The sequence below is a fragment of the Ctenopharyngodon idella genome, chromosome 3 (assembly GCF_019924925.1).
Source record: "Ctenopharyngodon idella isolate HZGC_01 chromosome 3, HZGC01, whole genome shotgun sequence".
Taxonomy (NCBI): Eukaryota; Metazoa; Chordata; class Actinopteri; order Cypriniformes; family Xenocyprididae; genus Ctenopharyngodon; species Ctenopharyngodon idella.
This window is the reverse complement of record NC_067222.1, coordinates 17,945,897-17,959,207: the sequence shown is the minus strand read 5'-3', so window position 1 is coordinate 17,959,207 and position 13,311 is coordinate 17,945,897.

Genomic DNA, 13,311 nt, shown 5'->3' with positions numbered 1-13,311 from the left:
GGAGGTAGAGCCACAGGATCAACTCGTTCAGGCGCTGATGGAATTAGCTCAACCTGAGGCTCAGTGACACAGCTAGGCATCCCAGAAGATGGTGAAGGGCTGCAAACTTCCAGCAGAGGCAGGGCTGGAGGACTGGCTGAGCAGGGTGGTGACGGAGGCAGATGGTGATCCGAGGAGAATAAAGGTAATGCGTAGTCCATAGTGCTGTCTAGACACAACAGTGAAAGTTCAGAGGAAACTGATCATTCATTGTCCAAACAGTCCATGGTGCGGTCTAGGAACAGCAATGAAGAACATGAAATGGGGTGGGATAGGGTGGGAGATGATACCTCCGTGCTGAAGTCCATCAGCCAGTCCTCTGTCTCAATTTCCACTAGTATACCCTTGGCCACTGATGTCGTGGGCTCACACCCCTGGTCAGACTCACTGGGGGCTCCTCTTCCGGGGCGAGGGTCCGCACTGACCTCTTATCTTCGGACACCGTTGCAGTGGGTGGTAGTGGAAGTGGAAGTTCACACAGGGTCCAGCACATATTCATCATTTCTGTGATGATGATGATGATGATGATGTTTCTAAGTGTCATGATGTGTTGAAGTGAACTAACAGACGTGATCCACAGATCCAGCTGACACAGCATCAGAAACTGAAGTCAGTGTGACTGCTGGATCATTATTCAGAGGTACGACACGTTCATTTCTACTGACAGCTTTACACCATTAAACTATCAGTCAGTCTGTAAATGCTTCGTCAATAACTGTTCATAGTTTAATCCCCTTGACTTCAGTCATGTCCAGTTTCTCTTCTTAACAAAGTTCAGGAGGAGCATATTCAAATGATCTACCCAATCAGCATAAGAGAAGGCCTATAAATACGTAGCCGACTCACCTATGTTTCTCGACAGTTTTTTCTGCATCCCTCCACCACCCCGCCTCCTCACACTTGCCTGGTTACTATCTTAACCAAAGATACGGAGGAGTACACTGGGTTCGGACGACATTCCCCGGACAGCACATCAAATACGCACACTTTTTATTCTATCTAATCATTTGTAAGCGTGGACTCGTGAAATGAATAAAGTTTGTTGAACAAACTCTCTTATGAGGTGTGTCTGTTTCTGTCTGGTGTTTGTGTGCAGTACGAGTGTTTCTCATGTGTATGTTTAGTGTGTTCAGCTCCAGTTCATGTAGGAAAAAGAACAGACAAGGGTATTTGGTTCCTCTTCTGCAGGTGATGTGAAGATATTATAACAAGAAGGAGAATGCAGAACCAAAAGTGGAAGAAAATCCGAGCAAACTCTGAAGAGCAGCTCAACTCCTAGTGAGTCTTTATTTTTGGCAACAACTTGTTTTAATTTAGATGTGTTGATTTATAGATATTATAAATCATTACACACATATATATTGAGACAGTTTTGAAATGTTCATTGGTATTTGCTGTTTTGGAGGGAGTTTCATGGGTTTGTTGCAGTCTGTATTCAGATACAGTGAAAATGGCGACGGGGCCTGAAACACTTCCTGGTAAGAAACTCTGTTCACACTGTTAATGCAAAAGAACAGAAGGACACTTTTGTGGATTAGTGTTAATTCATTTAACTTGTAGTTCAGTGTAAGATAATGTTCTTCATGAGTCATTTGTTCCTCTAAATGTCATTATAATCGACTCCGATCCATCCAGACAAACTTCACAATGACCTGACAAATATATTCATTGTATTCTTTAAAGCAAGGACACTCCTGATGTCAGTTGTAATTGTAAGTTGCTGTTGTAAATTAATTCCATAATATGTTATTCATTAAGTGTAGGCACATATATTTCATCTCCAGATTAACTAAAAGCTTCTACAAGTGCAGTAAACATAAATGTAACTCTGATCTTAAAGTTTATTGAGGATATTGATATTTAAACAGCACATTGGTGTGATTTGATGCTTCAGTTGTAGTGTCAGGAGAGTCTCCAGCAGCAGATCCAGGTGAATTTGATATGGTTTCTAAAAGGAAAGACCAGGTTGTGGCTGGGGTGAGAGGAGTCCGATGATTTTACCTCACTCTGGAAGAGTACAGCTCCTGGAGGCACAAATATTATCAATTATTATCCACTAATGCTGAGAACTAGAAATCTGCTATAACTCATTCAGTTTGAGTTCTGTTTCAGTTATTGAGTTCACATAACTTTTAATACTATTTGGGTGCAATGAACTCATTTTTATTTAGTACATATAACTGTTAGGATTGACAGTGACTTTTTCCACATTGCTTTACATACTATAGTATTATGTAAATAAGTATTATAAACTTACATTGTTTGAAAATATTGATTTATAAAGAAAACAGATATGTTCCTAATTCTGAGTATGTGTGTTTTTGTGTATTCACTGGTAGTATACATAGGAATTCAAATCTAGGGTTAGTTCACCCAAAAATGTAATTTCTGTCATTAATTCCTCACTCTCATGTCGTTCCACACCTGTAAGACCTTCGTTCATCTTTAGAACACAAATTAAGATATTTTTGATGAAATCCGAGAGGTTTATGACTCGTCCATAGACAGCAATATAATCAACACTTTCAAGGTCCAGAAAGGTACTAAAGACATCGTTAAAACAGTCATGTGACTGCAGTGGTTCAACCTTAATGTTATGAAGAGACGAGAATACTTTTTGTGCGCAAAAACAAAACAAAAATAACGACTTTATTCAACAATCTCTTCTCTTCTGTGTCATTCTCATACGTTGTTTACGTCCAGCTCTTCCAGGTTCTACATCAGAACGGCGACTCATTATTGGCCAGCTCCTGCGTCAGCATCACACGCATGCGTCGTGCTGATCACGTGATCAGCGTCGGCCAATACCGAGATGTTCTTTTACCTATTTTAATATCCACCAGTGGAATGACTACTGCTACAGCTGTATGGCCAGATTCAGGATCTTTGGAATCCATGGTTTTCTTTGTCAGGACAAAATAAAAAATCATCTGGTCCTAGGCAGGTCTTACAATTGGGAAAATAAAACCTCAGATGAACAACAACACATGACATATGACATTATTTATTTAGCAAAAATAAAGCTAAAATGGAAAAGCCATGGATGATAAATATATGATTCAGTTGCAGCAATAACTTGAAGTAATCATTTCTGTATGACTTTATCAGTCTCTCACATCGTTCTGGACAACATTGCTCCAGTTTTTAATTTATTATTATTTATTACTGTTTTTACCTGGGGCTCCTGGTTGAGTTGACACAGAATGATACATTAAACCACAAAAACTACTCCAGTAACTGAGGGCAGGGCTGGACTGGGGCTAAAAAGTTTGTCCTGGACTTTCTGGCACAGAGCGGCCCACCACAGCCGGTCCACAACACACCATAAACCCACCAGCTCATTATGCACAGAGCAATTTTTAATTTATTCATGTTAAGGTTTTAAAGTGTAGTCTTGTTTAACATGATGTAATCCGAAGAAACGAGTTTGCAGCAGAAGTCACGAACAGAGCGAAGTGTTTTTTTTTCATATTAAGTAGATAGATAGTAAACTGCATTTAATTAATGCAAATGAAAAGATGTATTGATATGACAATTGAATACAATAGAATCAAAACATTAATGCCACAATTTTAATATTCATACATATTTAATATTCATATTCATAGGCCAAAATGTGGGGATATATTATTGAAAACTAGAAATACTTGATTTAATGATTTAATACATGATCAGATTAAGTGTTTATATTTCATTCAACATTGTTGTGGATCAGCAAGAACCTTTTACATCCATTTACTTCAATCAACAAACGATCATTTCACCTCTAGAACTGAAATAAACAATTATTCATCAACAGCAAACACTGAAAATGTGTTGAATGAACTCTTTCAGTGTGCAATACTACAAACCCGATTCCAAAAAAGTTGGGACACTGTACAAATTGTGAATAAAAAAGGAATGCAATAATTTACAAATCTCATAAACTTATATTTTATTCACAATAGAATATATTTAACATATCAAATGTTGAAAGTGAGACATTTTGAAATGTCATGCCAAATATTGGCTCATTTTGGATTTCATGAGAGCTACACATTCCAATAAAGATGGGACAGATAGCAATAAGAGGCCGGAAAAGTTAAATGTACATATAAGGAACAGCTGGAGGACCAATTTGCAACTTATTAGGTCAATTGGCAACATGATTGGGTATAAAAAGAGCCTCTCAGAGTGGCAGTGTCTCTCAGAAGTCAAGATGGGCAGAGGATCACCAATTCCCCCAATGCTGCGGCGAAAAATAGTGGAGCAATATCAGAAAGGAGTTTCTCAGAGAGAAATTGCAAAGAGTTTGAAGTTATCATCATCTACAGTGCATAATATCATCCAAAGATTCAGAGAATCTGGAAAAATCTCTGTGCGTAAGGGTCAAGGCCGGAAAACCATACTGGATGCCCGTGATCTTCGGGCCCTTAGACGGCACTGCATCACATACAGGAATGCTCATCCGGACTAAAGAGGACAAGGACAACCCAAATTGTTATCAGCGCTCAGTTCAGAAGCCTGCATCTCTGATGGTATGGGGTTGCATGAGTGCGTGTGGCATGGGCAGCTTACACATCTGGAAAGGCACCATCAATGCTGAAAGGTATATCCAAGTTCTAGAGCAACATATGCTCCCATCCAGACGTCGTCTCTTTCAGGGAAGACCTTGCATTTTCCAACATGACAATGCCAGACCACATACTGCATCAATTACAACATCATGGCTGCGTAGAAGAAGGATCCGGGTACTGAAATGGCCAGCCTGCAGTCCAGATCTTTCACCCATAGAAAACATTTGGCGCATCATAAAGAGGAAGATGCGACAAAGAAGACCTAAGACAGTTGAGCAACTAGAAGCCTGTATTAGACAAGAATGGGACAACATTCCTATTCCTAAACTTGAGCAACTTGTCTCCTCAGTCCCCAGACGTTTGCAGACTGTTATAAAAAGAAGAGGGGATGCCACACAGTGGTAAACATGGCCTTGTCCCAACTTTTTTGAGATGTGTTGATGCCATGAAATTTAAAATCAACTTATTTTTCCCTTAAAATGATACATTTTCTCAGTTTAAACATTTGATATGTCATCTATGTTGTATTCTGAATAAAATATTGAAATTTGAAACTTCCACATCATTGCATTCCTTTTTTATTCACAATTTGTACAGTGTCCCAACTTTTTTTGGAATCGGGTTTGTAGAAAAATATGATATAATGTAAGTCGATGAAAAAGCTTGTAGAGGAAATTTCATGTTGGCTTGAGAAAGTCTAGTCTGAAAGTAGTTTGAAGTGGTTTTAAAGTCTGAACGACTTAAGTGTGAAGGTTTTGAGTCCATGCTGTCTCTCAGACACACAAACACACACATCGCTATATAGTTGATAGGGTGTTTTCAAGGGCGTTGCTACACGGTTGCTAGGGTGTTCTGTGTGGTTGCTAGGCAGTTACTAGGGTGTTATGGGTGGGGATTCATTACACATCATTGTTTCTCATTGGTTAGATCTGATTAACATGATTTATTTTAACCCTTCACCATGTGTCTTAATTTTTAAAGATGAATAAATGTACTTGTTTTCTGATCTGATATTCAGATCAACAGCACTCTTACTCGTGTGATCTGGATTAAACATGATGAAAGCAGGAAGATCCAGATCTACAGGAGTAACGTTTACTGACTATTGACCGCTAAGATCCTCAGAGATCCATCATAACAACTGAAGAATGGAAAGAGTGTGTGAGTGAAGGTGGTTGTGAATGTCTGTAGATGTGTTTTAGCTACAGGATCATAGAATGACACCATTCCTCTGTCATAGTTCAGACACACTCTCACACGATCAAGCTTACGTTTAACATGAAAACCACATGGTTCATCTAGTCCTTCTACATCATACTCCACACTCCAGACATCAGTGTTGAAGAAATCCTGTCCCTTCCTCTGGTTTGATGCTGTAGTTACTCCAAGAATCCAGTATTTACTCTCTTTAACCTCCACATCCCAGCAGTGTGTTCCTGAGTTAAACCCCTCTGAACCCAGAACACACTCATAATGGTCAAATCTCTCTGGATTATCAGGAAGAGGTCGTTTGTTCCCGTTGAATCTCACACTGGTCAGATCATCAGACAGGACGAGACGTGGATTCGCAATGTTTGGATCCAGAATGACAGGAGCTGATGAGACACAATCAACAGATGCTTTTATTCTGATGTTCATATAATGATCAAGAGTGAACCAACACAGATTATTATGAATTATGACACTCGTCCTGTTGATCAAACACATCAGACATTTTCCTCTGATCACTGTCAGTGCTGTTATTAGTTTCACACTCATTTTCATCTATCTATCTATCAGTTTGTGTCATGAAGCACCTTTAACTTTAGGTCTTACAGGTGTGGAACGACATGAGGGTGAATACTATTTGACCAAGATGGCGCCTGTGTCGGCATGCCGTCGGTTGCTCCTCTGTCTGCTAGTTTGGCTGTTAGTTTGCTTCTCAAACTGTGGTGCCCTTGTGGTTTATGATCGCCAGTCTCTCTTAGATATAAGATCAACATTTTTTAACTTTTACAAGTCAGATGTGGAGTGTGTCTTTAACAAACCGTATGGGCGTGTTACAACGGACATTCCGGAGTGTATTCTAAGCAACCCATGGAGGAAGCGCAGGAGGAAACGCGGGTCTCGGGGAGGTCGTACGATCAAGTTGAAAGCCCGTCTGCATGTGGGCTGTATCCCAAGCCCCTTTCGCGAGCCGCTCTATGGCGACTCCGTGGTCTGGCGTCTCCTGGATCAGGCTCACCGTTGGCTTCGACCTGTTTTTCCCCTGTTCCCGCCCTCCGTCCCTTGGGCTGGCCTTCCTCGGACCAGCCGTCTTCTCCGAAGAGCTGGAGCGGCTCCTAGTATGCTGCGGCCACTGCGCAGAGTGTCACTCTCCTCCGGAGTTGTCCACCCAGTATGGTTTTAATCAATGCTTGTTCAGCGGTGAACGAGACTTTTCTGCTGAATGACTTTTTCTCTTCGCACAATTTGGATTTTATGTTCATCACTGAATCATGGATTAAGGATGGCGATCTTACCCCTTTTTCTGAACTGGTCCCGGTTAACTGTACATTTTTTAACTCCCCTCGCCAAAATGGACGAGGGGGTGGGTTAGTGACTGTGATGAAAAACTCTCATCGTGCGCAATGTCGCGCCGTCCCTGTGAATATTTACACCGGCTTCGAAGCCCAACTTCTCCATCTTGACTGGAACGGTCCTGTCTGCTTAGGGGTGATCTACTGTCCTCCACATTCAGTTAAGGACTTTCTACAGCAATTCACTTTTAACCTGATACAGTGGGTTAAAGATCCCACTCATATCCAAGGTCATACTTTGGACCTTGTTCTTTCATACAGGGTCGATATTTCTGATATTACAGTTTCTGATTATATGCTCTCTGACCACAGGCCCATTTTATTTTCCATGTCTCTTCCCAGTCTTCTTCATGTCTCTACTAAAGCGTCATCTATGACCCGGGTTTATTCTCCTCAGTTCAGTGAAAATTTTAGTCAGTGCTTTACTAAGTCCTGCTCTCATCTATTTCTGGACTCCCCGTTAGCGGACCTGGATGCGGACGAACATCTGAGTCTGATAAATAGCACCTGGCTCGATGTATTGAATGAGACTGTTCCTTTAAAGCCTCTTAAGCACAAACCTAAATCTGAATTATGGCATACTGCTGAGACTCGGCTGCTAAGGCAAGATTGTAGAAAGGCCAAGCGTAAGTGGAAAAAGGACAATCTACACATTTCACTACAGTTGTTTAAAGAGCTTATCAGAGAGCCGCCAAAGCTGCTAAGGCAACCTATTTTTCACATTTAATACTGCATAATCAGTCAAGACCTAAAGTCTTGTTTTCGGTTATCAATTCTGTTGTTAATCCCCCGGCCAATACTATGTCTGTTGCCTCTGTTGCTCTTCTCGAGGTTTTTTAAGGAAAAAGTAGTTAAACTAGGACTGGTAACTCATATTCCCCCTTTTGAGCTGCCTCTCCCCCCGCAGTTGTCTGTATCTTGGGACGTCTTTGAACTCGTCTCACTTCAGTCACTCACAGACACTATTGCCAAGTTGAAACCATCCTTTTCTTCATATGATGTTATCCACCCTAAGTTTTTAAAGCAAAATGTTGATTCGGTTGGACCAGGTCTAGTGTCCTTTATAAATGAATGTCTTTCAACTGGGGTGGTTCCTGCTCATCTGAAAGTGGCTACTGTCACACCTCTCCTCAAGAAGCCTTCACTCGATCTGTCAGTGTTAAAAAATTATCGCCCTATCTCTGTTTTACCATTGATTTCCAACGACATCTTTTTAGCCACTGATATGGGTGACTCTGTGGTCCTCGTTCTCTTAGATTTATCAGCTGCTTTCAACACTATTAACCATTCTGTATTAATCAATAGACTGAAATCTTGGGTGGGTCTCTCTGGTACAGTTCTAAAGTATGTGGTTAGGCTAGGAGAATTTTTATCTTCCACTGCTTCTCTCCCCTGTGGCCTTCCGCAAGGCCCTATTTTGGCCCCCTCCCTATTTTTCATTATATATTTTACCTCTGGGATCTATTTTTAGAAAACATGGAGTGTCATTTCACTTTTATGCCGATGATACTCAAATCTATTTACCTTTTAGGAAAAATGATCCACTGGCCATGACTGCTCTTTTATTCTGTCTAGAGGAGGTTAAATCCTGGTTATCTCAAAATTTTTTATCCTTAAATGAGGAGAAAACTGAAGTAATTGTTTTTGGCCCTTCAGAAAATATGAAAGCATTTAATTTTGACCTGGGATCCCTATCGGCTTTTAGGTCTACACAGGTACAGAATCTGGGTGTTATTTTAGATGACTCATTAAAATGCGATAAACAAATTCCCACTGTGATTGGGTCCAGTTTTCATCAGCTCTGTATACTTGCAAAAATTAAACATTTCCTCACTGATAAGACTCTGGAGATGGCAGTGCACGCTTTTATTATGTCACGTCTCGATTACTGTAACTCATTATACTGTGGCATTTCTAAAGCCTAACTTGCCCGTCTTCAACTGGTCCAAAATGATACCTCTAGATTTCTTTTAAAAAAGAAAAAAAGGGATCACGCCACTCTGCTTTTAAAGGCCCTTCATTGGTTGCCTGTTCAATATTTTAAATCATATTTCAAATCATATTCATATTTTAAAGTCTTTTTATTTGTTTTTAAATCTTTACACAATCGAGCACCCGGCTATCTATCTGAATTGCTGCATCAGTACATACCCTTGAGAAGCCTAAGATCTGGTGACCAGAACCTTCTTTTAATCCCACATTCCAGACTTAAGCGTAGAGGTGACCGTGCCTTCTCGGTAATTGGTCCTCGCCTCTGGAATGACTTGCCAGTGGAGATCCGAATGGCCCCTAGTCTGACCATTTTTAAAGGGAGCCACAAGAGAAGCGATGTAAGTGTTTACTGCTTTACTAGCGATAAGAAGAGAAGAAAAGAATGGGAAGTTGTGCAAAATGTGGACGAATTTCGAACTTCCTAAAGATCCGCGTCTTTGGGCCTGTTTACACTTGGTCACTTCATGAGTTTTCTCTGATTGGATAGCTATCCGATCGTGAAAACACCAGGCCTAAATGCCCCCCGAAACGCATTCGAGACGGATATAAATCCGATCACTCAAACCACTTCAGGAGATGGTCTGGGACACATTCCAGTCAAAACTGAACAAGTCTAAAAGCATCTGGTTGTTGAAACCAAGTGTGTAAAATTAACTCCTCCCAAAAATACAAAAAAATAAAAACTAAACGTGTGAGAGCGTGTTAAAGGTTAAATAATGTAATAGCCAGATATGACAGTGCTACTGCAACATGCATCACCGCAGATGAGCAGCTGATTTTCTATTCAGCAACACAACGCGTAAATTGCCGCAAGTCAAACTGAAAGTAAGTCGCAGACGCTCAAAACACAATCATCTTCATTAAAAGTAATGAGACTAAATGATCTTACCAGTGTTGTCTCCGATTGCGGTCTTGATTTTGAAATTAGCTTATGATCAATAAAATGCCGTTCATATTTGCTGCTTTCGGTGACGTGAACTCCATTAAATCTGCATATAACGCGGGAATCGAAGATCGGATAGGCTATATTTTGCGGAGACACATTAATGTGGCCAAGTGTAAATGCAATCGTTTTTATAAATCAGATAGCTATCCGATCAGAGAAAACGCATGAAGTGACCAGGTGTAACGTTCTCTCCACTTTAGCCCTGATGCCTTTGATTATTTTTCATCTGTATGTTTTGGTGCAATGGTAATCTAGAACGCATACAGGTCTTAATACCCGATCAGCCTTTTCAATTCAGCCAGAGCGCAAAATTAGTGAGGATGAAAACATCGAAGACGTGCAATGTCTCTGTGGCTATTCGAACTACTGTTGTATGGTGTGTAAAAATCGTCTGATCACCTGAATGCATTACACACAGTTAAACATGCTGAGAAGATGCTGCTGTTTTATGCGATCACAGATATCTCGTGCATCACAGCACACAAGTGAGCTCTGAGGCCGTCTGTCTCAATCCAGATGTGTAGGCTGCCCATGACAGGCTCCACAACAGGTGCGGCGTTTGGTTAAAGCATACACTTATATCCATCAGCAACTGTAAGCTCTTTCAGCTGTGGTCTACTAAAAGCCTCAAAGTCATCAGGGCTAAAATGAAGAGAACAAAGACGCGAATCTTTAGAAAGTTTTTTCGTCCACATTCTTCACAACTCATTCTTTTCTCCTCTCGGCTTGATTTTCTCACAAATGCAGTTGAGCAACTTCCTCTTCCAAAACAGCAGATGGCGCTTTGCTATGGGTCAATATACGCTAGTCTCCTGAGAAAAGCCCCGAAACATGCGTTTATAATAATAATAATAATAATAAAAAACTTTATTTTATAGCGCCTTTAAAAGTTGCATCTCAAAGTGCTTTACAAGAACATACAAATAAAATACTACAGAATAAGGGAAATAAAGGATAGAAACATGCATCAAAACACATTTCAAGACATATATAGTTATATATAAAACAAAATAATCACATATGGAAAATAAGTTTATAAGGAGTTTACAGTTCATGAAAATGAGAGGTGAACATGTTTCTGGGCTTCTCTCGGGATACTAGCGTAAATTGACCCATAGCAGAGCGCCATCTGCTGTTTTGGAAGAGGAAGTTGCTCAACTGCATTTGTGAGAAAATCAAGCCGAGAGATCTCATAAAAAGGTAAGTGTCTTACAATCATAACAGACAGGTGTGTTTTTGTATGGTGTTTGTTCAAAGGTTACATACCATTTGTAGGATGGTTTGTATTTATTTGTGAAATATGATGTAGGCTCATTTATTTATATTTGTAAAACACAATACATATATTTGTTACTCATCTGCGTTTTCGCTCAAACTGACCTTTGTATTTGCTCATCACTTTCTGTTTGTTTGCGAGTCGAGTTTTCCTTCGCAAAGCAGATCGTGTTTGTTTGCAAAATGCTGGATTTGTTTGTTTAATTATGACACAATATTAACTCCATACAGCGCTGCCTTTCTGTGTAATTCATGCACAAGAAAAGTTTTATGAGGTTTTGTGAGTACTTCATACTTCACCTTGACAACATTTATTTTTAAACCTATTGATTTTATAATGTTTAATATTTATTCAAAAGTGAAACGTGTGGAAAAAAATATTACAGGAGATGTTTAATATGAGCCAATAAATGCTCCTCTGATGCCATCTACTGGTTAAAGTGGTGATTAATGTGCTCTTTATTTTTAAATGAGAGTGTTTTCTATCAAATGTTGGATTTCCTACGTCTTGAAATGTCCAGTTTTAAAAATGGGGACAGTCTCAGAAGGATGAACAAATATTTTTGGTCATCACATTAAAAATATCATTTGAAGTGCTGAAAAAATTTGCGTGTCTAATTACAGACACCATGTTTATTATACCAACGTTTCCATTAGCTTCATCTTTATTGAAATCAATAAAACAGGTTTATTGGCAAATTTGGTAAATGTAATAACTACATTAAAATATGAATACAACATTAAAAAAGGTTTTGTGTCGATGTACAGCGAATACAGAATGACAGCTAACAGTTCACCGGAAATACCCAAACTGGCTTAATGAAAACCAGGAAGTAACCGTGCATACGGTCAATTGAGCATCATTTAAACACCACAGCCGACCTGAGTATTGTTGCTGACCATGTCCATCCCTTTATGACCACAGTGTACCATCATCTCAAACTGGTTTCTTGAACGTGACAATGAGTTCACTAAACTCAAATGAGCTCTACAGTCTCCAGATCTCAGTCCAGAGCGTCTTTAGGATGTGCTGGAGCTGGAGTTTTGTGGCATGATAGTTTTTGTACAATGTTGAAAAACATTAGCAGTTGAGAAGTTTTGAATACATTTTTGTAAAATGAAATTGTTTCATAGAAGAAAAAAGATTTTAAAAAGAAATAGGCCTATGTGATTCATTGCTGTGACCCAGAAGAATGACCCCACTCTGTATAGCTGTCTAAAATGTTTCTAAAATAGAGAAGAGCGATATTTCGACATCACCAGAGTGAATTTTAGAAGTATTAAGCCTCGTTCAGACTGTCAGTCCAAATCCGATTTTTGTGCTTATCTGATTGAAATCTGATCAGATTTGGACAAAAATCACATGAAATGCGATTTTTAGAAATCCATTTCGAACTACATTCATATGTGGTTTGGAATCCTAGTCAAATCGCATCATTGTCATGATGTAAATAAGTCAATATATCTATTGGAAACCCCTCCATGTTGCGGTTCTTGTTGTTGTTTTAGGCGTACACCTACCAACGCAACGTCATTGCCATAGAAACCAATGCAGATATTCCGGAAAGCGAAAAAGCACCATGGACACACAAATCAGATCTGAACAGATGCGATACACAGTGTGGATGTCAATAATTTTAGATCAGATTCCAATCGGATACACAAATAATCGGATTTGGACGATGAGCGGTAGAAGAACTTCAGAAAGACACGACAGTCATTCACGACACTTCATTCAACATCTACAACAGCTCGTTTCACGTGTCATTCGTCATTTCTGCGTCATTGCCCATGCACAGTACTTTCCACTTCTGGTTTTCAATCCGATCATGTGTTTACGTCTTATTATTTGGATTAGAACAGGAATAAACCACTCCTTCTGATCCAATCGAAATTCCACTGGGATCGAGCTCAGTCAGATCGATTAAGGTGTTTACACAAAGGC